Below are 27,122 nucleotides of genomic sequence, written 5' to 3' on the forward strand. Positions count from 1 at the left end.
GATCAACACAGACACACAGCAAACTTGCTATCTATAAAATGTATCATTTAATGCATTAAGTTGGTTAATTTTGATAAAAATGAAGATGTGAGTAGACACTGACTGGGACAGTTGTGACAAAAATGGCAATAGAATGTAGTAACTATGATGGTAGATCAGAAGGTCTACTTTCATTGTAAGTGAAAAATGCTTGGGTGGTACTCATTCCCCTATTCTCAATTACAGGTATTTCTTAACACTCCACCCACAGTCATTTTCTAACCCTGTTAACATTGTCTGCTTTCTCAATAATTATTTTTTTCCATGCCTTTACTCTTAGTCAACAAGCCAGTGATCTACTAGTAGTCAGATACCTTGTGACCCCCTGAGTACTCTTAGCATCACCTGTTAATGGCACATTTCAGAATTATCTCAGGGAGACTCAATTAGGGGGTTTCTTTAATCTGATTGGCCTGTGGGCTTGTGTGCAGGGATGTTTTTGAGTGATAATAGATATAGCGTGGTCTAGCCTACTATTTGTTTGGCAGTACCATCCCTTGTTGCCTGGGCTATATAAGATGGCTAGCTGAGCAAAGGCTGGGAGAAAGTAAGCAGCGTTTCTCTGTTTGCTACCACTGTTCCTGCTTGAATTTCTCTCCTTGACTTCCCTCAATGATGGATTATTACTTGGAGTTGAAATGTAACATAAACCCTTGTCCTACCCAAGTTGCTTTTGATTGTGGTGCTTATCACACCAACAGAAAGAAAACTAGAACAAGTACATTTCCAAGCAGCAATTAGCTTCTGTCCTCTAAGCTGTCTCTCAGCCACAAATATCATAGCACTCCGTGCTGTATCTTAGTCTGTATTTCAGAACTTTCCAACTTTTGCTAATTTTACACAAGGGTGTCTTGAGGTGACCATGTTTGTGAGTCTTTAGTCTCTACCACAATTTGCAACATGTAGCAAGTGTATGTTCTGTGAGTGATGGAATGGGTTAAGTCTGAGATATCCATCTCACAGCTTCAAGTAGATAGTCAGCTCTTTGTGAATTAGGAAGGTACTTGTGCCAAATGTGTGTATGGTGTATTATTTTATCTCCCAAACAAATACATCTACTTTGGTCCCAGCTGTTTTTTATTTTTACCTTCCCTGGGGTCCTAGGATTACAGACTGTGTAAGATACTGAATATATTAGAAGATGACTGAAGATATTACCCTGCTATTAAGCATAAAACCGGACAAGAAGAAAAACCCCAAGAGACTATATAAGACAACTTGAAATGAATTTATTCAATATCTTGTACTTCTCAATTGTCTGCATTTGAAATGCTAAATAGTGGTTCTAGTGCAGAAATGAGTTCTCTTTATAAATTTTTAATCTTTTGAGAACTTCATATACAAGTACACTGTATTTACATCATTGGCACCGCTCCCTTCCCTTTCCAGCTTCTCCCCTGTACTCCTTGTTTTGAATTCATGAACTCTTTGTCTATAATTGTTGTTAAACTAAGAACATCTCTCTCCCTCCCTCCTTCCCTCCCTCCCTCTCTCCCTCGTTCTCCTCCGTGTGTGTGTGTGTGTGTGTGTGTGTGTGTGTGTGTGTGTGTTTAGAGCTGGTCACTTGAGATTGGATAGCCAGTCAGGGACTTGCCTCTAGAGACAATTGATTTTACCCTCTCCTTTGACTATATGTAACTTTTCATTTTCATCTAGGTTTGGAGCTTTTTGAGCATTCCCTCACCTCAACTGACATGTAAACTGGTGTGATCAGATGAACATTCTTAATGGGGAAGTATTATTGATTGAGTGACTATGCTCCCATCCTAGTATATTGTTGAATTTGAGCCTTCAGTGACTAGATAAGGCCAGAAACATTCTCATACTAAGATTTTGGGAAGCTCCTTTATATTGGCCATGTGAGAATACAGCAAGAAGATAGCTATCTGAGCTGAGGATATTATAAAGCGATAAAAGTGATGTAGCTATTGTGTGGCAAATAGTCTTTCCCAGAATAGCAAGGAGATGGAGAAAAGAAGGCAGAGGAGAAAAATGAGGAGGGAGGATGTGAGGGAGAAAAAGAGGGCCATGAGAGCTAATCTTGGTTATCAACTTGACTGTATATATGGATCTAATAAAATCCAAGTTTCTAGGCACTCCATCGAGGGATTTTCTTAATTAGATTATTTAGAATAAGAAGACCCTAAATCTTAGCCACACCTTCTAGTTGCAGCCTATACAAAAGAAAATGAAAGGATTTTTTTTTTTTTTTTTTTGGTTTTCTCGCCCTGACTCCCACAGACAAGTTTATCTATCCAGTGTCTTCAGAATTGCAGCATAGACTGGCTTTAGTAGCTGTCCAAGAATCCCCCAGAATCTAATGACAAATTGGGATTAATGTGATACTTAGCCTCATAGACTGAATGACTATTACATTCTGGGTCTTAAAATCATGAGATAGCCTTGCACTACATCTTAAATCCTAAATCCTGAGTAATATGTATAATATATATATATATATATATAATATATATATAATACATATATATATGCGTTCCTTAATATAATCTTAATACAGGGGAATATTATGACAAAGAAAGAAAAGGGAGGAAAAGGAGGGAAGGAAAGAAATTGGGAGAAGAAGGGGTGTGGTTTAGAGAAATACTTTCAATATTTGGAGGATCATCTGCTTAAAAAAATGTAACATTGTAATTAAACATTCTTTTTACTAATGTAGTTAACTATTCACATGACCCTGGGAATATATTTTAGTGTATATATAAAAACATAATGAAATAATTTTTCTAAATAGATACCTACACTCTGAAGTTAATTTAAGTACTGTTCACAACAGCCTGATTAGAGCATCAACAAAAGTGTATCAAGGGACGAACTGAGAAAGAAGTAAAGGTACACAATGGAATAGTATTCAGCCTTTAAAATGAAAGAAAAAAAATCTTCCACTTATGACAACATCATGAAAGAATTTGGAGAGCCTTGTGCTTGTTGAAATAAACCAGGAAAGAAAGGTGTATGTTGTGTGTTCTAATGCATGTGTGGAAAGTATAAAAAAAGGATTTGAAATGCAGAGATTGTATTTTTGTATTTCTGGGGATGAGAAGCCAGAAAATGAGAAGATGATAGTTAATGCTTATAAACACTCTCACGGGAAGCATGGATTAGATCTTCAGGTAAACTGCCATTGTAGTCACTGCACCTTATAACAAAATAAGGAACATTGAAGTTGTTACTACAATTTCAGAAGTAAACTTCTGATGTTATTGTCACACACAAACACACATACACAACACATTAGATGTTTGAGATGATGAACATTTACCTATATTTATTCATTCAATATTGTATGTAAACTTATATCATCACTTTGTATACATAAGCACATATTATAATTTTCAAATATGTAATTACAATACTTTAGCCTGACAAACATATGAATGTATATAGGAAAATGGTGCTAAGAAGCTTCAGATAGAGTGAAACCTTCCTCTCTCTTTTGCTAAAAGTCACCTTAACCAGAAAGGAAATTGCATTCCTTCCTCTCTCACAGTGCTAACAAGTGATGGCTTTCATCTGGCCTCACAACCTGCATTCATCATCCTAAGCAAACACACAGCCCAGGGATTGTGAGTTGCTTTACAGTGCAACTGCAATGCACTGTGTGAACACCACCTCTACCTCTCCCCTCTCAGGTCTCCACTAATAAAGAAGTTTGGGAGTCACTCTCTTCTCTCTCTTCAGAAAATTATATAATCCTATTTCTTATAAGATGCTAAAATAATGAAGAGATGCTTCTCAGGGAAGAACAAAGCTCAAGATTGCACAGAAGATTCAAGAATCCTAATAATCATAAATCTTACCCCGAGTATTGATTGAATAAATAACCCCGGGTGCTCAAAGGCTTCCTTGCCATTTATGCCTCCTCAGAGGCTTCAGGGGAAGATGGTGATTTCTGTATTGATCAGTTAAACCGCCAGCTCCCAGGTCTCACATCACATTACAATCTACCAGAGGACTTCAAAAATGCTTGGTTCTCATCTTTAGACATTCTGATGGAATTGGCACAGGTCCACACCAAGTATTTGGATTTTAAAATTTTCTCTCTGTTTCTATTATGCAACAATTCTTGGGAATTTCTGACATAAATCCTCAAATCTCTGTCTCAGTGTGTAATATTTCTTCAATCACTCCTGCATTATTTTAGACACCCATGTGCAATGTGTGTGTGTGCAGGTGTGGAGTGTGTGTGTGTGTGTGTGTGTGTGTGTGTGTGTGTGTGTGTGTGTGTGTGGTTTTATAATAGATGTGCAGCTTTCTTTGATTTTTAGTTAGTCTTAAGCCAACTTTCCATTCACTTGCACTTATTTTTGTTATACATTTTAATCCTACCCACAACAAAAAACATAGCTAGACAGATTCTTGAGCTAAATGCCCATCCCTAGACATTTTTGTAAGACAAAATTGCTCCCCTATGACCTGTAAAGAGCAATTTTAATTTCAGTGTTACACCTTTCCTTGAGAACTTAGATTTTATGGACTACCTCTGGGATATGAACTTTGTCATAAAGCTCTCTAGTGTGAGTATTCTCAGAGTCTTTGGCTGGAGGACTACCCAGATATCCTGAGTTAACCTCCACATTCGACCTATGCTTTCATACCCTTACTAACCTTTGTCTTACTTTTGCTTTACATCAGTAATGCTAGTGAAAATGAGGTTATTAATGAGGTTGTATGCTCATACAGTACAAGGACTTTGTGCTGACTTTTGTACAAACTTGGGATTTGGGGTAGAAAGTTATTTGAAAACTTGTTACATGGATGCATCCTTTCTTTCCAAACTAGAAAGCCAGGACACAAGTAGATAAATGAGCTCAATCACTAAGACACTCAGCAAATCTTATAGGACCTAGGATTAGAAATTGCTCTATATCCTTGTTCTATAATAAATACTAGCTACTGTTTTCTCCCACTGATCTGAACAGCAATACAGGAAAGTCCTTAGGAATGTGGACCTTGTAACCAGAGTTCTGATAGTCCAATCACCCACAGCCCCCCCATAAACACAGCTAGCTAAACATAGCCTGGAGCAAACTATCCATTCACAGATATCTTTACAAAACTCAGTTGCTCCCTCTTGAGCTGTAAAGATCAATTTTAATTTTATTTTCAGTGTTATGAACCTCCTGGAGGATGTAGATTTTCATTGACTGGCTATCATGTACTATTCTGTTTCATCTACCTCTGTTTTAACCTGTATTTCCATCCATATGCTACTTTTGGATACTGATTACTTTTATTTTTCTGTTTTCTAGCTTTACAAAAATTAGGTGATTGATTTTGTGATATAGTCTCTGTTTTTACACACATATTTCAAACCACAGGTATAGTTGCTTTTACCTCCATGTTTTTTCCATGCTGATTTTGTTTTTATTTTCATGAAACCCTTGCCTGATTTTACTTGTGAGTTCTCTCTCTCTCTCTCTCTCTCTCTCTCTCTCTCTCTCTCTCTCTCTCTCTCTCTCTCTCTCTCTCTCTCTCTCTGACTCACTGATTGCTTACGGTAAAGTTGGATGGTCATCTCCAATTTGTGCTTGGAACCTGAAGTCAAAGTTGGATGCTCCATTTTGAGGTAGAGCCTAGATGGAAGAAATAAGTCCCTGGGCCATGCCTTGAAGAGCAATATCTTGTCCCTGGCCCCTTCTTTATTTCCTGTCTGCTGTGATTTTAGAAGCTTATGTTTCTGCCTTTCAATAGGATTAGATGCAATAGACCCAGCCAGCTGTGGGCTGGAATTTCTTAATGAGTTATGCTCGTGGGTCTCAGAAGACTGGAATGCTGATAAGGCTGCACAGGAGTGCAGACAAAAATGATTGTGCTCTTGAGATTTCAGATTGGAATGAAGTCTCCATTAGGAATTTGCTATTCATGGTACATTATTGCCATTCAGTTTTGCCCATACTTTGAAACTTCTTAGGAGACTGATTTTAAACATGGAAAACAAATCTGGTGAATAAAATATGGCAGCATAACCTCAGGCTGTTGTAGCAAAATTTTAAGTGAAACTTAGAACACAATACATAATGAGATGATTTATAAAATGTATAGTTTGGCCAGAATAGGAAAAAAAAAATTGGATCAATGAATGTGTGTCTTTGCATCTGGACAATAGGTATTAGTTGGAAACTAGTCATTAAAGATTCAAGGGTATAAAGCTGTAACCGTACTTGAAAGGTTTTGCTTTGAGAAAAGTACTTCAAGTTGCTCACCTGAACAGGGCCACTAGGGAAATATTCCCCCAAGTTTATCTAATCATGTTCACAGAGGCCATTGCAACCACGGTCCAACGGGTTTCACCTAATGCTGATTTTGGAGACATACAGAATACAACAGTTATAGAACACTGGAAGCAGATACATTTTTAAAGGCACAGAAAATCAGTCACTGTGTGGCTAGGTGAGAATCCCAGGAATCAGTTCCCAAGAGAGAAGGGTCTGAAGCCATGATATTCTATCTGATGATGCAATGCGGGCTCCAAGAAGTTAGAGATATCAGCAGTGTAGAAAGCCTGCTAAGAAAAGCTGTAAGCACTGAGCAGAACCAATTTAAGAAGTGAGCCACAGGGATCAGGCTATGCCTTCTGGTGCTCACACTATATCATCCTGTATGAATTTCATGCATGGAGATCCAGGATTAGATGTTTGCCCCAGTGACTTTTTATATTGCTTTGGCCCTATCCCTCTTCTGTGCCACTCTTTCTTCCTTTTGGATTGTTAGTAGTTTTTGTGCTTATCTCCTCAGTGAGTTTTGAAAGCATGTAAGTGGATCTTGAATTTCACAGAACTTGGGAGCTAAAATTTTCTTTGTGTCTTGGAGAAAAATGGACTTTTCAGCAATGCTGGAGCTGCTGAGACTGGAGGAAGTCAGAGATGGGCTTAATAGATTTTGCACCATGAGGTGCACTTGGGGGGCTGTTAGAGTGTTTTTTCTTTCCTTCCTCCCTTTCCTTCTTCCATTTTCTTCTTCAGTCCCCTCTCTTGTCTCAGAGACCACCACATGTGCCTGCTGCCAGGATTTTCTGCCCCGCCTCAGGTCCAAAGTGCTGGAGCCAGCCAACCATGGACTGAAATCTCTTAAATCATTCTTCTTTTTAAGTTTCTTTGATAAACACATTGTTTTTTTCCCACCAGGACAGAAAGTTGATTGACACAAGTGTATTAATCTGGTGACTCATTTAGATTTCTTTCATATGTGTGTATATTTTAGGACGCTTCTACATAGTAGGTTTCCATTCCTTGCTCAGGCTTTGAGGAAGGCCAATAATCTCCCAGCCTTCTTGCTCTTAATGGCAGCAGTAGCAGAATCTTTCCTTAAAAAATGTGTATCTGTTCCAGGGCTAGTGTGTCTTAGACAAGAACTAGGTCACAGAGCTTCATCCTGAGACAGGTAGGGTTTTTGTAAAGGTGGAAGGAGCAAGGTCTTACTCTATAGTTCAGTCTGGCCTGGCACATGCTATTACTTCAAATGTTCAGTGATCTACCATACCGTTTGAGAAAAGTCATTTACTAGAACATACTCCTATTCTGGCTTTTAGTAAGTTTGTTCTAGAAAATTTGTGTTTGAATTTGTTACTAATATGGAAAAATTATTTCTGTCATTTGGTCATTTGTTGCTTCTGTTTCTCATGCTATTCATTTTCCACACCATTCCAGTTTTGCCTTTTGTGATTCTTCCCTTTTATGCCATTTTGATGCCTTGCATGTTTTTAAATTCTCTGTGTATATTAGTTGATTATTGTTCATTATTATAAGAATATTTATTATTATTATTAAATTATGGGAATTGCAACTAGGTAGGCAGTTCAATGTACAGTCCTGAGAGAGTTTAGGTCTGGAGAAAACATTGATAATATTTGGTGCATAGATTGTATTAAACTTGTATTGGAACTTGGTAGAGAAGAGCAGAAAATGCAGTACTAACCCCTGAGGAGCATGAAGTCATAACCTCCCTATTGATGGATGATTTATATTTACTCATTACAACTGCTGTTTGGGTGTTGGTACTGCTTCTCATTGCTAAGGCAACAAGGTAAAAAAAAAGGATTTTCTATTATTTCTAAGTAATAAAACCAGATAAATTCTGTTATTTTATTTTTTTTTTAGCTGTAGGGTGCTCTTTTAACCTCTTTTCTTGATTATATCAATTCATTACTTACTCTTTTAGTTTCAAAAGCATTAATTTTCTTTACAACTTAAAATAATAACATTCATTTTTTCCTGGAGAACATCTATCTTTAGAAAAAGTAATACTTTGTGTTTCTTGATTCTCCAGATGTGCCTAATAAGGTCAAATATTTTGTTAATAAACTCAAAGGCATTCATATTAAACCATGTAAGTGACATAGGTCAGCTACATGTCATTTTACTGGATTGCAGCTTTTATGCTTGCCTTGATCAACTTTCTCTCAAAAGTGAGGTGGGGTGGGGATGAATTTTTCGAGAAACAACACTACATTCACTACTTTTTTGGAGAGAAGTCTGAGACTCTTAGTTTTTAGCTGAATAATGGTATACCCTGACCCTTAAAACTAAGCAGTTTGTGGGAGACAGATGGATTATGAATGATGGGGCATACGTACAATGCAGCATGTAAAATTACGTTATAAGCTAATGGAATACAGTTTACAAGTTGCCTCACCCCTACTTGTCTAATTCTCATTATTTTCTCTATGAGTCACTTATAGTTGCTTGCCATCTGCAAAACAGATTTTTCACCAATTCTTGACATCTAAGAATCAGAGAATTTGAAAGTATGTACTTTGAACTCTCCTTTGGATGGGGCAGAATTAAGCAGGTTGGAGTCATTTCCCCACCAGTGGATCACAAGTATTTCTCAGCATAACTGGAAGACAACTTCAACAATGACTGGGCTCATAACATTTGGTTAAGCCCACAGAGGAAATGTAGTCTATTTTCTCTGCCCTGATGTCTACCTAACCTAGAGAAGCTGGAAAACAAATTCACTAAACGTCTATAAATTTTATTTCCTAATTGCCTCACCATGGCAACACTATCTTTGCCCAGGAATGCACTTTATGTAGTTCTCTTTGAGAACATAAGCATTTGTTAAAGGAGCCCATACATGTCTTCTATGGGATTTTAAAACACGTTGTTTATTTTCAGGGTTAGAAGAAGGCTCAGGCTTGGCCTCAAACTCCCAGTTTAGCAGGGCAGTTAGACTAAATACTTACAGCTGTTCTCAGCATCATATCACTGATGGTCTCTGAGGATCATGGGAACCTTAGTAAATGTAATTCAGTGTTTAATGCATATGCAATGCTTTTGCTATACCACCCACTGGGGCTCCAGAAAACTGTTCTGCTTCCATTGTACCTTTAAGAGTTCTCCCTTTATCTGATCAGTTAGATCATTCTGTAACTCCTCTTTAAATGCCACTGAAATACTGTGAAAACAAATGGATTAGATTAGAATTGTAACTAGGATCAAAACCTACAACCTACTTGCTGCTTTATCATGCTGGGAACTGACAGGCCACACTTCAACTGTACCTGCCCACAAAACCCATGACATTAAATGTCACAGAGTTTTCACTGGAAAAAGGTGCAGCCCCAAGTTTAAGAATGGCTGAAGACAATTCTCATTGCTATTAAAGGATTGTTTTGACATTGACTCTAAACCAAATTATGAGTCAGATGCTGTGCTTTATACTTTCATAAATGAAACTCAATTTCCACAACCACTTTGTGAGGTAAATATTGATATCTTAATTCTGTAAGCTTGGAGGAGTGAAATGACTTGCCAAATATGTTAGGGAGATGTCAGAAGTGAAAATGAATCTTCCCATTGCTGCTCTTGCCTGGGGTCTTGTGGGAGTAGTGAATGTGTCCCAAAGACTGGTTTGGAGCTGATTCTCCTCTTTGAACTTGAAAAACAATTCACTTCCCAACAGTTGAGGAGAGGTTCTAGGGTGCCACAGTGACTTCAAAAGGTGCAAGTACTATTATTCCAGAGGCCACTGTTCTGTCCCCTGGAGCAATTTGAAGTCTGCCCGTATGTTCTCTAAATAACAGTGGCATTAGCCCACACTGAAGCCACCTCCTCAGGATTTTGAAGTGCTGTGCAAACAGCTAAGAGAGAGCATTGTCTAAAGCCACATGAAAAGACTGGGATTTGTCTGGTGAACGAACATTTTGCAATCATAACACCTTTTACTCCCACAGCAAGCAGAACTTTTCCTTTGTGAAGCAAGCAAGCAAGCAAACATTTCATTTTCAGAATAATGATGCTCTTTAAAGAGACAGTAACAGCAGTTTAGCTCTTGATTTCTTGTGCATTTAATGGCATCAGAGGAAAAGAAGCAGGCTTTCAGATGTATAGTCTTCAAAGCACTGAATGTCTTGTTGCTTAAGTGGCTACATGTGGGCTGTATTGACAAGCTAACAGGCACAGCATTTTGAAAGCAATGCCTATTTTATCCCCAAGATTATAATTACCTTAGTGTTATGGAAAATGTAGATATTTAGATTTCATCATAAAGCTACATTCAGAGCCTCTTGAGTGGGAGGAGGCATAGAGCTTTGGCATATGTATTTTAGATGCACCTTTAAAGATTTTTTAGATCCATTAGTCTGAAAATAATTGCAGTGGAAGGACCACCTCCATAAAAAGATGAGTAAGAATATTTTTGTTATAATGGCATTTGGTTAAAATGAATCCATTAACTACTTACATTCTGAGAGGAAGAGCCAAACTAAAAGTAGCTTTTCTGTAGTGAGTTTTGTACATGAAAGATAGTTGGAAAAATCTTGTGGAGAGGAAACTTAGGCTTTTCAAGAGCAAGAAGGGAGAGTAGACATAGTTTGTGACACTCTGGAGGTCATATGTATAAGTATGTGAGGTTGTCACACTTTAATACTGTGTAGCTCAGGCCTAAAATTCACAATCCCTTTGACTTAGCCTGCTACGCACTAGAATCAAAGGTGGGTTACAAGTGTCATAGAACACTGTCCTCAGATCATAGCGGCCACTACTCTCTTCATCGGAGCAGCTGTGACTACTTGCAAGTCAGCCTTGAGATTTGGCTTGTTGACATTTGCTCAGGATAAAAAGAATGGGAGGCTAAGCAGAACCATACCTGAGATCTGAGTAAGCTAGTCCCTTGCAGCAACCCCCTGTCAGCTATAGAACTGTGCCCAGTCCAAATTATACATGGGTTCATAGTCTAGAAATACTAGAATACACAGAGAGGAGAAGGTTAACTGAAGCAGGGCAGTGTGACTACTACCACTCAGTTATTGTCAAGGAAATCATAGTCCATGCTGAGGCAAGACTTTCTGCAGCTGTTTTGTTGTCTCCCATACCCTGCTTCCCAAAAGAAACCCATCACCCATGCTGTCTAAATAAGCTAGATGAACCAATTGGTTCACCAAGTCAGATTTTTCTGGACTTGTACCATGCATGTCCTATCAGGTATGGCCCATCCAGGGTAAGTAGATGTTTGTTTACATCTTTCCAGTAAAGTTCACATAACTTGCCATCACACCCTTGCAAATAAACAGACATAATTGGTTGAGGCCGGTGCAAATCTACTTAGAGTTTCTAAGAGGAATTTACCAGTGCAGTAGATAGAACACATGACCTAAAATATGAGAGTAGAGCATTTGAGAGGTTAGGTCAGTAATTAACTATGCATGTGAATGTGAATATGAGTGTATGTGTGTATGTGTGTCTGTGTGTGGATTTGAAAGCATATATTTATAAGATGAGGTGAGGCAACTCCACTGGAAAATTAAGGCTTAAAACATGACAAAGGAGCAGTAAACATTCAATGGAAAAAGGACAGCCTTTTCAACAAATGGTGCTGGTTCAAATGGCAGTCAACATGCAGAAGAATGAAAATAGATCCTTACTTATCTCTTTGTACAAAGCTCAAGTGCAAGTGGATCATAGATCTCCACATAAAACCAGGTATACTGAAACTATTAGAAGAGAAAGTAGGAAAAACCTTAGAACACATAGGAACAGGAGAAAATTTCCTGAATAGAACACCAATGGCCTATGCTCTAAGATCAAAAATTGATAAATAGAACCTCATGAGATTGCAAAGTTCCTGAAAGGCTAAGGACACTGTCAAGTAAACAAAACGGCAACCAAAAGATTGGGTAAGGATCTTTACCAATCCCACATCTGATACAATATATACAAAGAACTCAAGAAGTTAGACTCCAGAGAATCAAACAAATCTATTAAAAATGGAGTACAGAGCTAAAGAAAGAATTCTCAGCTGAAGGGTATCGAATGGCTGAGAAGCACCTAAAGAAATGCTCAACATCCTTAGTCATCAGGGAAATGCAAATCAAAAAGACCCTGAGATTCCACCTCACACCAGTCAGAATGGCTAAGATCAAAAACTCAGATGACAGCAGATGCTGGTGAGGATGTGGAGAAAGAGGAACACTCCTCCATTGTTGGTGGGGTTGTAAGCTGGTACACCACTCTGGAAATCAGTCTGGTGGTTCCTTAGAACATTGGCCTTAGTCCTACCTGAAGACCCAGTTATTCCACTTCTGGGCATATACCCCAAAGATGCTCCAACATACAATAAGGACACATGCTCTGCCATTCATTGTTTTTTGTTACATGCATACATACATTTTTTGAAAACCAAGTTATTTTTAACTGATAGTTAACTACTGTGTATATTTATAGCTGACTCTCTTATTTTATCTTGAAATATTTCCTTGGATGCTACATACTATTGATTCTTCATCAACTGCAGTGCTTTTGAATACTTTACCATTGTTTTTTTTTTTATTTTGAGCACTGTTATATGAAGATCTAAATTTTCATTTTTCCCAGTTTGTCCTGATCCCCACAGCTGGTATTACTCATTTGATTATTGAGGATGAAAATGCCCTTTTGTTTGTAGTTCAGAGTCAAAGTTTTATGGGGAGTTGCTAGATAATTGTAGCTATTCCCTAGGCTTATTCTGTTTTTGGAGCCTTTTCATACAAGAAAGAATATATTTATGGAGCAATCTACTCTCAATTTTAGTGACAGATTATTGCCTAATATTTTATGGAGGTGTACATATATACATACATGTGTGTGTGTGTGTCTGTGTGTGTGTGTGTGTGTGTGTGTGTGTGTGTGTGTGTGTGTGTGCATTCATGCAATCAAATAATTAAGTAACCAGGAAAGGGCATCCAAATTAAAAACATTTATTCAGGACACTAGTATTTTGCACATTTTCCTTTCCTGATACTCAGTGACCTTGACCTACCTTGGTAAAAGAATAGTTATAAAATTTGAGTCTCTTTTGTCCTTGGAAAAGGGAAATTTGGATTTCTAATGCTTTGAATTTGAACTCACCTCTAACTCAGGACTTGGAGACACTGAATACAGATTTTGAAAGGTTTGGCCAGGCTGAGGGTTGAGGATGGAACACTAGTAAGAATTCATCCTAAGTGAATTGAATTTGACCTCATAGACTCTTTACATTTGGATAATTGCATTTAAGGCAAATTTTGAAATAGTGACAAGAATAGATCTTTAAATTTGTTTTTAAAATCTAAATAATTTATAGTCAGAGTTTAAAAAGTTGACTTGTTGTATAAGGCAGATATGAGAAAGCAGTAGTCATCCTGTACTTAAGTATTTTATTTTTTCATATTTCTAAAAAATTAATTAATTTTTATTGGTTTTGAACCTTGAGACACTATTAGCAGTTTAATATGCCAATAACCAATATTTAGTTTTTTATGGCATAGAAATGCAAATACTGTGAACTATGTTGTGTATAACTCTACTTTTCTTTACAAGTCCTGTTTTATTTGGAGTTCATGATGATCTGATATCTACTTTCATTTTTTATTATCTATTATATATATCTACCAGAGCGGTATGCTTTTTGGATATCAAGACCCAGAGTCATTGATCAATTAGTTGCTCATGAATTTCCTGTTCACTCAACTCCATCTGAACTGTATGTTATGTCTTCTGAGCAGCTGTCCTCTTCATTTCCCTCCACCACAATCAGAGTTGGTGTCGAAGTTTTCCTGGTTCTGTTTTGGGGATGCTATGGTGTCATATCTATTGTCTTCTTTCTGATGGAGCTAATTATTCTTTGAGACTTAGCATGTCTGGAAGTGTCTAGTCTATTGTCACATTTGACAGAAAGTGTGAAATTCTGGGTCCAGAACTGGTTTGCCTCAGACTCTGAAGGTCTTAGTCCTCTCTTACCTTCTAGTGTTGATGGTAAGAAGCTCTGTTATTTGCTTTCATAGTCCAATGCGTGTCTTATATTATGTCCCTTTGACAGTTTAAAACACTTTCTATCCATTTGAGGTGCTCTATTGTATGTTGTATGTGCTCTGTGCTTTTAAACCTGCGATGACATAACTTCTAAATTGAAGCATTATTTTTTGAATTGTTTAATTTCCTTCCTATTATTTCTTACTCTGTGGCTATTGAATGCCTTGGCCAGACCTTATATTTTACTATTTCTCTGTTATTTCTTATTTCTTTGTCTTTTTGTCTTGGTTTCTAGGAAAAGGTTTTTAAACTTTTCTCCCAATATGTATAAACACATGTTTATATGGATGCAAATATCTCATCCTATTCCCTTTTTCGTTCTCTTTATTCTTTATTTTCTTAGCAGCATTTTTGTTTAGTTTGTAGAATATCATCTCTTAACTCTCCAAAGATGTTAATCGATTAACATGTTTCTGTTTCCTGCATTGTTTTTCATTCATGTTTCTCTTGTTTATATCTGTTCATGTTATAGTGTGTCCATAGATGGAATGATGGCATGGGTGGTCATCTTTCCACGGTTGTCACAGAATATAAGAAGAAAATGCTTTAAAGAAGCAATCATTTATTGATGCTCATAATTTTAAAGCTTTGAGCACATGGTCAGCTGGCTTCATTGTTATGGGCCTGTTCCCAAGGTACAACATTATGCCATAAGTGTGTGAGAGAGCAAATTTTCTTTCTCCATGGTTGCCATGGAGAAAAGAGAGAAAAAGATGGGTCAAATTTTCAATATCTGTGTTCAATACACAGCCCAAATAACTTCAATTCCTAATATTCCTATAACCTTCAAAGAGTGCATAGGAGTTAGCACATGGGTTTTTGGGGGATTTTCCAGATCCAACTCTCACAGTGATGTATGATTATGGGTTAACATTTAGCAGTATATCACTTAACACTAACTGAGAGATACTTTTTCGCAGTGGTAAGGATCAAACTCTATGCTTCATGTACAATAAGCAAATAGATTATTTATCTATACACAGTGCAAAATAATCTGTAATAATAGTCTATCTCTCTTTTCTCTCTTCCTTCCTCTCACCCTCTGTATCTCTTCTTCCTTCCCTTCCCTTCCCTTCCCTTCCCTTCCCTTCCCTTCCCTTCTTTTTTTTTCTTTTCTTTTCTTTTCTTTTCTGATTGTGATGATTAAACCTAGAATTTGGTACACGCTAAGCATATTTTCTTCCATTAAGTTGTTCCTCCAACCTAGGAGGCACTTCTGATATGATGGAATGATTGATATGTCCTTGTTTTCCAGCAATCAATTAGTAGAAATCTGGAGATGGCAGATGAATGAACTAGTTTTGGATTTTGGACTACAAACAGCAAGTCTGTGATCTCTGGGGGAATGGAAATAACTCGGTGATCATTGTTATCAGCTCAGTTTTTGGCTTGAAGGCACATTCCAGGCCTAAAAACAAGGAACAGGAGGTCCAATCAGAAAAACCGAAGTTGGAGTTTTGGAGAGTCCAAGTTAGCTGGAGTTTTCCCTGTAAGATACTAGTTTTTTTTTTTTTTTTTAGTTTTACCTTGGCCACAGGGGGGAAAAATCAATAAAGGTTGTTGGTACATTTGTTTGTATTATCAGTGGCATGTACCAAAAGAGCCTTTTGGTACATGCCACTGATAATATTATTTACCTATAGATACCCATTGACTTGGAGAAGTGGGACAAAATAGAAGTTGTATTAACATGATGTAATATCCTACCATAATGAAAGGAGGGCAGTATAGATATAACCAGCAGTAAAATCTGAAATACACTGATGAAAACAAACCAAATCCCCAAATGTACACAGGGTGTGATTCTGTTTGGATGAAATAAATATTCAAGAAGTTCTATACCAGAATGTAGATTGAGGTTGCCTGAAATCCTTTCTGATGTCTCGAAGACTGGCTGCAAAGTTGATAGAAGGCACTTTCTGTTGCATAGAAGTGCTCTATATGTCAATCGTGGTATGCATTAGTGTGCTCATTTTTCAAAATTATTAACTTTACACTTGAGTCTGTGAGTTTTACTCTGAGAGTTATATCCCAATAAAGCTGATTTAAAAAGAGAAGCAATGCTAATGTGGAGTTGTTTAGAAATGAACAGGGCTTATTATTTTTGCTTCCCCCTACTGGATGTCAATCTGATTATTCACTAAGAACTATCAGTTGTCATTAGGCTTTTCTAAAACAATGCCACTTAGATTTTATAGAAATAATTTGTCTTTTGTGAAGTCACATTTCACTATTTTATGTAAACCTTGTTTTATAACTGATTATAAGCATAAATGGCATCTAACAGATTTAAGAATTCATAGAGCTGACTCATCCTATGTATGCAATTCAACTGGAGACAGCTGAAGTGAGAACAAATCCTAGAACATAGTGTATGTGGTTTTAACGTGCTGAAGGCTTCGGTGTATTTTAAAGTTGGAACTAAGAACTTATCTTCCTTATTTAAGTAAAAATACTTTGGTTACGAAAACTAAAAGTGCTATACCTTGAGCAGTCCAAAATATGTGAATGTCACTGCATTGCTGTGCTTTACCCATGGATCTGGTGGTATGGAGAAGAAGGACAGTATCCAAGGAAGGTGACTGCTGATGGGTGATATGGCTGCACTTAAAATCTCCATTCGGTATACAGAAGATGTTTTTACAAACCAGAAAAAATAACAAAGCACTGCCATTAACCACTGAACATTAATTTAGACTTCATTTCACATTAGAGGCAATTACGCAAAAAGACAAAAAACGAACTCTTACTCATTTAGAGTACGCTGTGTGTTAATTAGATGTACTTATCCAAAGAAAACTCAAGTTTCTTGTATCTTTCTGATAAGCAAGAAATTATATATTGGAGGTAAATTTCCACAAGGAAAGAGGGCACAAGGAAAAAGGAGACCATCTCTCATGATTTTGAGTGTGTGTGTGTGTGTGTGTGTGTGTGTGTGTGTGCTTGTGTGCATGCACACATGTCCACATATGTGTGAACAAGTGTGCACATATGTGTGAAGGCCGGAGGTTGATACTTGGCATCTCCTTGATCACTCTCTAGCTCATGTATTGGGGCAAATGAATTCAGAGCTCTCTACCCAGGCTCAGCTGGATACCTAGACTGCTCTGGAAATCCTGTTTCTGACCTCTGAGACAGGAATTAGATGCAAACTCCTCACACACCTGCTTATGTGGGTTTGGGGATCTAAACTCTAGTTTTTACACTTGTACACCAAATATTTATTGAGCCTTCTGTTCTATGGCTTTCATTTCTAAAAGACGCGATTCTTTGGCTGCCAAGGATAATGTGCTTGTGGTACAAAACTATCAAGAAGTCTTATTATAATTGTATTCATGATCTCAATTTCACAAAGGAATTGCTAAAGAGAACAGGAATGGAGAAAGTTCTTCATTCTTACACACTGAGAAAAATTCTCCACACTTGATCTTTCCCGTTCCACTCGCCAACCCCTCCCCCAATCGGTTCCCTTCCTCTATGTCCCTGATGTCCATGTCTATTCTATTACCCCTTCCGAGTGATATTCTAGTGTCCCTCCTTGGGTCCTCCTTGTTACTTAGCTTCTTTGGGTGTATGGATTGTAGCATGATTATCCTGTACTTTATGGATAATATCCACTGATAAGTGAGTACATACCATGTTTGTATTTCTGGGTGCTGCTTCACTCAAAATGATCTTTTCTAGTCCAGTCCATTTGTGTGAAAATTTCTTGATGTTATTGGTTTTATTAGGCAAGCAACATTCCATTGAATAAATACACAATATTTCTTTATCTATTCTTCAATTGAGGGAAAGCTAGGTTGTTTCCAGTTTCTGGCAATTATGAATAAAGCTGCTATCAACTGATCAGATATTCTTGTGGTACGGTGGAGCATCTATTAGGTATATACCCAGGAGTAGTATAACTGGGTCTTGAAGTATATCTGTTCCAAATTTTCTGATTTGCATTTCCTTGATGACTAAGGATGTTGAACAGTTTTTTTTTTTTGTGTGTTTCCTGGTCATTCTGTACCCCATTTTTAATTGGTTTATTTGGGTTGTAGGTATCTTACTTTTTTGAGCTATTTATATATTTTGGATATAAGACCTTTCTTGGATGTCAGGTTGGCAAAAGCCTATTCCCATTGTGTAGGCTGCTGTTTGGTCCATTTGATGGTGTCCTTTGCCTTACAGAAGCTTTTTATTTTCATGCAGTTCCACTTATTAATTGTTGATCTTAGTTCCTGAGCTGTTGGAACTCTATTCAGAATGTTGTGCCTTGTGCCAATGCATTCAAGGATATTCCCCACTTTCTCTTCTATCAGATTTAGTGTATCTGGTTTTATCTTGAGGAGAATAGAGGGAGAGAGAACTGGGAGAGATAATTAGAATTGTGGGAAGAGCTAGAAACCTTGGACAATGTAAATTCCCAAGAATGAGGCTGATCCAAGTTAAGACTACTAGCAGTGGGGTATATGGAAACTGAAACAAAGACCTACTGTAACAAGGCAAGACTTCCAATGGAGAATGAGGACACCAACACAGCAACAAAACCTTAGATCCACAGTATGTCCCGCCTATAAGATGTGAAGAGATAAAGATGGATAGGAAATTGAGGGAATGGACAACCAATGACTGGCCTAACTTGAGATCTGTGCCATGAGAGAGATCGCACCCCTGACACTATTAAATTTTGCTATAATTGTAGACAGGATCCTAGCATGACTGGCATATGAGAGGTTTCACCCAGCAGCTGATGGAAAAAGATACAGAGACACATGAACAAATTTTAGGTGGAGCTTGGTAAATCTTGTGGAAAGGGAGAGGAAGAGTCGAAGGAGCCAGAGAGGTCAAGGACATAAGAAAAATCTACAGAATCAACTAACCTGGGTCCATAGGGGTCCACAGAGACTGAACTGTCAACCAAGGAGTAAGCATGTAGTGAACCTAAACCTCTTACACATGTGTAACTGATGTGAATCTTGGTCTTCATGTGGGCTCCCTAACATCTGGAGCATGGGGCTGTAAAAACTCTGTTTCTTGCCTTTAGGTTCCTTTCAACTAACTGGGCTGCCTTGTTTAGCCTGAATTGAAGAAGACTGACCTATTCCTACTACAACTTGATGTGCCAGGGTGGGTTGATATCCACGGGAGGTTTCCCCTTCTCTGATGTGAAAAGGAGGAGAGATGGGGAGAGAAGAAATAAGAGGGAGAGACTGGTAGAAAAGGAGGGAGGGAAATTTGTGATCTAGATGTAAAGTAAATTAATTTAAAAAGGAAAATCCTTTAGATTTGTGTTTACCCTCACATTTTTTCCCTATTTCCTAGTGAAATTAGTATTATAGTTCTCCATAATGCCATTTCTCATTTCCTCTGGGCAGTTTGCAGCACAGAAACTAACCAATAAGTCCACGGTGAAACATAAAACAAAGCAAACATAAGAATTAAAATGGGATAAAATAAAAATTAGTACAACATTCAACTTAGAAGAATAATCTGAAGTGTTGCATACCAATGATGAATGATTAAGGCAGATTCTTCATTAGCAATACATAATTTTTCTAATCGTGCATTAATTTTATGAGCTATTGTCATATATTTATTATTTCTGCTTTCAAATGACTACTTGAGAATTATTTTGCAGTTTTTAATGAAATTCTACCATCTCAAAGCTTAATGTGTAGCATAAATCTGGAGTCTGTTAATCTGGTTTTATCTGAAACTTTCTTATAAGGCCCAATAAATTTCCCTAGAGTTCTCATTGTTTTTAACAAGGAACAGAAAGCTCACATTCTATACTACCTCCAGTGACTATCCCATCAACACGAATAATTTCTCCCAGGAGCAAAACACAAAGACAGCGATGATGAGTACTTCCTGCAGGGCAGAGATTGAATGTGTAGTGTTTTAGGTTCAAGGTATTAAGTTTGGATAGCCAATATGATCTGTGAGATGTTTTTCACCTTGGTTCAAACTAGTGGTTACATTAGCTATTTAGATAGCTATAACTTCACACACACACACACACACACACACACACACACACACACACACACACACACACATTTGTTTCCTTAAACTAAAGAAATGACATCAAAGTCATATTTTATAGTCTTTATCTGTAAATGACAAAGAAACTTTAGCAACATACTCCTGTGTGTAATTGAGAACCTGAAATTTTGGATGTATATTGGTTATTCTTACTTCAATATTAAGACAATAATGAATATGATTGCATTTTATTCTGCCCTAACCCAAGTGCTAGAGTTATGCCCAGGCTATATATAGAGTAGAAGAACAATTTAGGTAGATTGGAAATGTGATGATAGAAACTACTTGGACTATAGAAAGAAAAATTTTACAAACAATGTTAATATTTTAGAAAAAAAAAGTTTTTTTTTTTTTTTTTTTTTTTTTTAACTGAAAACACGATCCATGCCTATTTGGAGAGCAAGACAACCAATGCTAATCACAATACCTTCTTTCAGCCATGTTCAATACCGATGCCAGTCACTCAGGATATCATTGGTAAGGACGTTCATGCTCATGCTCTCAAGTTACCTGTTGAAAGCATGGTTTAATTCCGAGGAACTGGCCCCATACAGGAAACATGAGTTCATGCAGATTTTCTTTCAATTTGACAGACATATAAATAGGCAAGAGTACTTCAATGGGGTCCATCCAACATGGTTAGAATCTGTCACCCTTCCTCTAGAATATGTATGAAGAAGTGTACATCTTTTTTTAAGATACTCTGTATTTACATTTGAGATGTTATCCTTTTACCCCACCCCGATCCCATGCCCCCTCCCCCTCCAGTTGCCTTCACAAAAGTGCACTCCCTCCTGATCACCCTCTCTACCCCATTGCCTTGTCATTCCCTTACATTGGGAAAATGTGCCCTCAATGGGCCAAAAGCCTCTTTTTATATTGACACCAGACACTGCTATCTTCAGTTACATATGCAACTGGATCAATAGGTCTCTCAATGTGTGCACAAAAGTTGGTGTTTTAGTGTCTGGGAGTTTTGGAAGGTTTGGTTGGTTGATAATGTTGTTCTTCCCATGAGGTTGCAACCCCTTTCAGCTACTTTGGTACTTTCTTTAACACCCTCATTGGGTTCCCTGAGTTCAGACTGATGGTTAGCTGCAAGCATGCTCAGCTGTAACCATATGCCTCTAAGATAGTCCCTGAGGGGACATCTCTATCTGGTTATTGCCAGTGAGTACTTCTTGGGATTAGCTATAGTGCTTGGATTTGGTGGCTACATATTATGGTGGATCCCAAGGTGTGGCAGCTTCTGAGTGAATGAGTGATCTTTTCAATCTCTGTTTCTCTATTTGACCTTGCATTACCTCCCCTGAGTGTTTTGGAGAGCTGTACATCTTTTGTTGTTAGTGTTACTCATGCTGGATTTGGACTCTTATCCTTAAGTCAAGCTTAGTTTCTTAAGAAGCTGAAAATACAAGTACACACCCCATGCTTGGCTTAATTGTACAGTTTGATAAAGCAGATAGATTTCTTCCAGTGAAATTTGACTTTGTATCAGGGTTTCTAGAAAAAGAGAAGACTTACAAAGTACTGAGTATGATTCAGTTAAAGAAGACATTGTGAGTGTTTCAGACTCAAATTCATGGGCCTGCCAAACAGAAATTCAGGGAGATATAACGGTATTTGTTGTAAGACTCAATCTAACTTTTAGCAAAGCAAATATAAACAAGGCAAGAAGCAAGCCTCCAGGTCATTTCAACCCTGTGGATTGCTGAATAGCAGCCAAGGATTTTTTTTTTTTTTTTTTTAGAGTTTAAGTTATCCGTTCTACCCGGAGTGTGACAGCATGTTTTGTTTTAAGATGAAGTCTTGTTGTATTGTAAAAATGGCTGTGCTCAAATGTGCCTCATATTGCAGCCTGCCAAATAACCCAGGCTCTAGACATGCACCATCATGCCCAACTGTAGAATGACAGCTTTTCTTTTTCAGATATTTGTTTTAATTCCTGGCTAGCAGTGACAATAAAACAATTCCCTTTGTTTTTTAATAAACTGTAATTTCCTAACAGTGGGGATTAGGATATTTTTAATTTTCCTCTTATTATATTAGCAGGGGGTACCTGCTGGAATTGGGGTCTGAGGCAAAGCAGCAAGTGGGCTGAGGGATGATAGAAGGCGATGGTTTGTGGGAGTCACAGGAGTTGTATTCTGTTGCAGCTCTAGGGAATGAGACTGGGAAAGTGTGTCTGGGGCAATAGAGAAAGAAGTGAAGTTATGCAGGTAGCCTACCTGGTTTTCTGGCAGGCATTGCCTGTGGTTTAGCAGAGGTTGCTAGCAGAGTTGGTGGCTGGGATCCAGTGATGAGTAGGAGGCATGGGGTGGATTAGGAGAGGATGGCTTGTGGGATCCACAGGAGGTGTGGGCAGTGCAGGAGGGATGGCTACATCTGCTGTTCTCTAGGAAGAAGAGAGTTTTAACTACTGTCTAAGAAGAAGTTTTAGGAGCAGCAAAGTCTTCCAGCCACTCAGATATCATATATGCCATGGCTAGAAAAACAGAACCCTCCTACCTTTTATAGGCTCGATTTCTCTGAAATCTGTCATCACCTTTCTTGTGATTTGAAACTTTCTGTACTTACTTTGGAAGTGGATTGTAAAGAATTCTGCTGACTAATGCTTATTTCACACAGCATGTTCTGAGCATGTTTATCTTTTTTAAAAGGTAGAGTAAAGAGTCTAGTGTATGTAAGCTCCCCGTTACTTAGACAACTTTGCTGATACCATACTAAAACTAAATAAATACAGACTGTTTCATAGAACTTGTTTGGAGCTAATTCCTCTGGTCCAGTTGAATTTTGTTTTAAGCCTCTTTCAATCATTTGTCCATTTCTCTCTTCCTAAATCTTTAAAAAATATTTTCTCTTAAAAGAACTTATTTAATTTTTATTTCAGGTTCATTGTTGTTTTAACTACATGCATGTCTGTGAGAGTGTCAGCTGGAGACAGTTGTGAGTGCATCAGATCTCATTACAGATGGTTGTGAGCCACCATGTGGTTGCTGGGAATTGAACTCAAGACCTCTGGAAGAGCAGTCAGTGCTCTTAACTGCCGAGCTGTCTCTTTTGCCTCTTTTCAAATTCTTATTTTTGAAACTTAACAGAAAATTCTCTTATTGATATTAGAGCTTTCAGGTTTGATGCTTTTCATGTTTTAATAACAGCTATTACATGGCTTTTAGATTTTTTTTCTGTCCTGAGTGATTTCTACAATAAGTTACTGATATTTGAATATTTGGAAAGCCTCTAACAAACCATCTTTGAGTTTTCATCTCCAAAATATAACTAATAGGACTGAATGGAATGCTTATTTGTAGTCAGGCTAATAATAGGTGAAAATTTATGTACTTATAAGTATTATAATTATCATATGTCATATATAATTATAAATAACATGTGTGGAATATACTTATCACACCCATGACCTACTGCATTTTTGTTTCTCATAATTGGTTGCCCCCATGGTTCAGACACTTTCCAATGTTGTGTCATAGTTTTCGATATAAACTTAAGAGTTAAATTTCCACTAGTTGTAGCTGTTTTCATTAATACACAAGTAGAAAAATGTTTTTCTCTGAAATTTGAATTCCTAAAACTGGAGAGGATATATAGCCAATTCTAATCGTTCAAATACTTGTCTGAATTTAAGGGCAAAACCGGGGGATCTGGGGGATTATAATCCAATTGCATTGTCAGAAATGTCTGAAATAGTGTGGTGTGTGTGCGTATGCATGTGTGTGTGCATGTGTAGTAGAGGTGGTGGTGGTGGTAGGTCCTTCATTTGCAAACCTGGTTGACTTTTAGAATATGATACCTTTCAGCATTAATCTGAGAATGAATGGATCAAATATGTTTCTTTAGTAAGGCTTTAAGTCCTCATGAAGCTAACCTATGAGTTTTGACTGGTATTTCAGTTTCCAAGACCCCCAGCAAATTATGTATTTACTAAATGATTAAGATTTTCTATAAACAACTGCAAAGAAACAGTCCTAAAACCTTTTGTAATTCTCCAACTGTATAAACTTATGACTCTCTTATACATGAAAACAACTAGAGTTTATATTTAAACACAGGAAATGAAAAAGCATAGCATAGATTAACTAGAGAGGCATATGTTCCAAATGATGACACTGAAGTAAGGAAGTCACAGGGCTGGGAATTACCCCATTTCATTTACTGTTTTATGATTGTGCACAAATCTATTTAGCATTTGACATATTTTTATCAAATTTATCTTCCCCTCTTGTGGAGAATATGAGATTACAGTGTGACTGCACTTTAGAAGTTATTCAGTTTTCTACCTTAATGTTTTAATAATAGGCTTTATTGCTTCAAATTGAACTCTAAAGACTATTGTTTTACACACCACCACCACTCACCTTTTAGGTATGGTATTTCTATTAGTTTCTAATATTGAATTAAACCAATGTCATTACTTTTTGTAGCTCACAATGATGCATCAATTTATTTTTTTCCCTGTCAGGAGGAAGGAACCAATCCAGATGCTCCTTTGCCAGAGTGTAGAAATGTTAGCCTTTAGTTTGCACTGGAGGGCCCTTCATAGCTGATTTACAGAAGAGTCATAAGAGAAAAAAACCTGGCCTTCAGTCTCTGGACAGTGATAGAAAAGAAACAAAGAGAAGGCAAAGTCATTGAGGCATATGATTGCCCATTTCTTACCCAGGAGATTTCTTTTTGTCTATCTATTTGCCGTTTATACTTTAGTTAAATTTTTTGTCCTGTTCTGTTGTGATACTGGAGATTGAACTCAAGGCTTTACACATGCTTAGCACACACAGTTATCACTGATCTAGAACCAAAACCATGTTTTGGGGTTTCTTAATTTTCTTGCTCATAAGAGTGTTGAATCTGATCCTCCAATGTTCTGGCACTTCTTAAATAACAACTTGCACTTTTCTGTTTTTCCTTTGTTTCCTGGAAAGAATAGTTGACTTTAGTAAAAGCCTCAGCTAATGCCAACTCCTGACTGCCTGTCTGTCTGTCTAGAAGTGCATGTGCCATGGTGCAGTTTTGGAGTTCAGAGGACAAATTGCAGGAATCAGTCCATTCCTTCCGTTACATTGGTTCTGAGTGTTGAACTTAATGAGCTGATTCCTTGGCCTTTAAGAATGACATTTCTGAAGTATAATTGGTGAGAGGCTTATTTAGTTTTGAAAGAAATTTATACTCACTTCAAGGGGCAGAATTTTCTAATCATTTTTTTTCCTGAAGAAAATGCTGGAACAAAGTAGAGGGAGCAAAGATATCATTACATTTTTCTTTTACAGCAGGAAAATTTTAAAACAAATTAGTTTTTTAAAAATTTGCTCTTATACAGAGAAGTAAAGACAAGGTCAATCCAGTGTAATAAAAGAAATTCCTGCATAGGAAAAAGAAAGGGCCTTAATAAATGAATCTGGAATATGAATTGAAATCCCATTGTTAAGGAAGAGGCAGTTACCTGTTTACAAGTTCAGAGTCATAGTAGCAAGAAACATTTTGTATATTTTGAATGCATATATTTTAGAATCTATACTACAGATCAGTTTATAGATGGTTTGGACCAGAAAACCATTTGTAGAATAAGAAAGGATATTTTATAGACACTTTTGTAATAAGTCTATTATATTTCCCAAATAATCTAAAAACTTAAATAGAAGGTTCATGATGCTTACCTTTGTTCCATCTTCTATTCAAAACATTTTCATTGGTACTATGATCTATATCATAGCATATCTAGATGATGTGGTTCACAATCCAAAAAGTGGTTATGAGAAGGCAGACTGTGAATTTATGAAGGAAGGCATCCCTTTAAGTACAATTCCTTTAAGTACAATTTATATACTAAACCTACTTCCAATGGTTTCATACAATAGGATTCAAAGTTTTTGGGTCTTCACGGAACTGGGGCAAACAGGATTGTAGTGGTAAGGAATGTGTGCGCTTACAAATGGACTGTGTTTCATGTGAAGCATCTACTGGAAGAAGATAGTTTATCAGAACTGGCATCTAATCAATGAAAAATTCAAGGAGAAACTGGTAGACATCATTGGCTGATTGAAATTTGATTATAAGCAAGCAGGAAAACTATCAACCTATGGAAGATGTGGGATTAGGCTGTGTGGTGAAGAATGTGAAAGGCAAAATAGTGTATGACTTCAAATCCACTCTTGACCTTGGTGTTCATGATAATAGTGAACAGGCATAAAGGAAGGAGTTTGCAGTTCTTTTCTTTTTGTGAATCATTTTTTTCTTAGATACTCTGTATTTACATTTGAGATGTTATCCCTTTATCCCATTCTGCTCCCATCCCCCCCTCCACCCTCCAGTTGCCTTCACAAAGGTGCACTCCCTTCTGATCCCCCTCTCTACCCCATTGCCTTGTCATTTTCCTGCATTGGGACAAAGTGCCCTCTCTGGAACAAAAGTCTCCTCTCACAATGAGGCCAGACACTGCTATCTTCAGCTACATATGCCACTAGATCAGTAGGTCTCTCAAAATGCACACAGAGATTGGTGTTTTACTCCATGAGAGTTTTGGAGGGTTTGGTTGGTTGATAATGTTGTTATCTTTCCATGAGGTTGCAACCCCTTTCAGGACCTTAGGTCCTTTCTTTAGAAACCTCATTGGGATCCCTGATTTCAGACCTATGGTTAGTTGCAAGCATGCTCAGTTGTATCTATATGACTTTAGCATAGTCCCTGAGGGGGTACCTCTGTTTGGTTCCTGCCAGTAAGTACTTTTTGGGACCAACTACCAGGCTTGAATTT

At 37.4% G+C, this 27,122-nt stretch overlaps 1 pseudogene across 1 annotated transcript in view; it reads left to right on the forward strand.

Annotated features, from left to right (window-relative positions):
• Positions 1 to 3,062: 3,062 nt before the first annotated feature.
• Positions 3,063 to 27,122, forward strand: part of LOC308415143 — a 28,228-nt pseudogene continuing 4,168 nt past the window's right edge. Inside the window, exon 1 of the transcript in view lies at positions 3,063 to 3,170. The product of the transcript in view is annotated as an uncharacterized misc_RNA (transcript). The remainder of the gene's footprint in view (positions 3,171 to 27,122) is intronic.

This window comes from Micromys minutus (assembly GCF_963924665.1).
Source record: "Micromys minutus genome assembly, chromosome: X".
Lineage (NCBI taxonomy): Eukaryota > Metazoa > Chordata > Mammalia > Rodentia > Muridae > Micromys > Micromys minutus.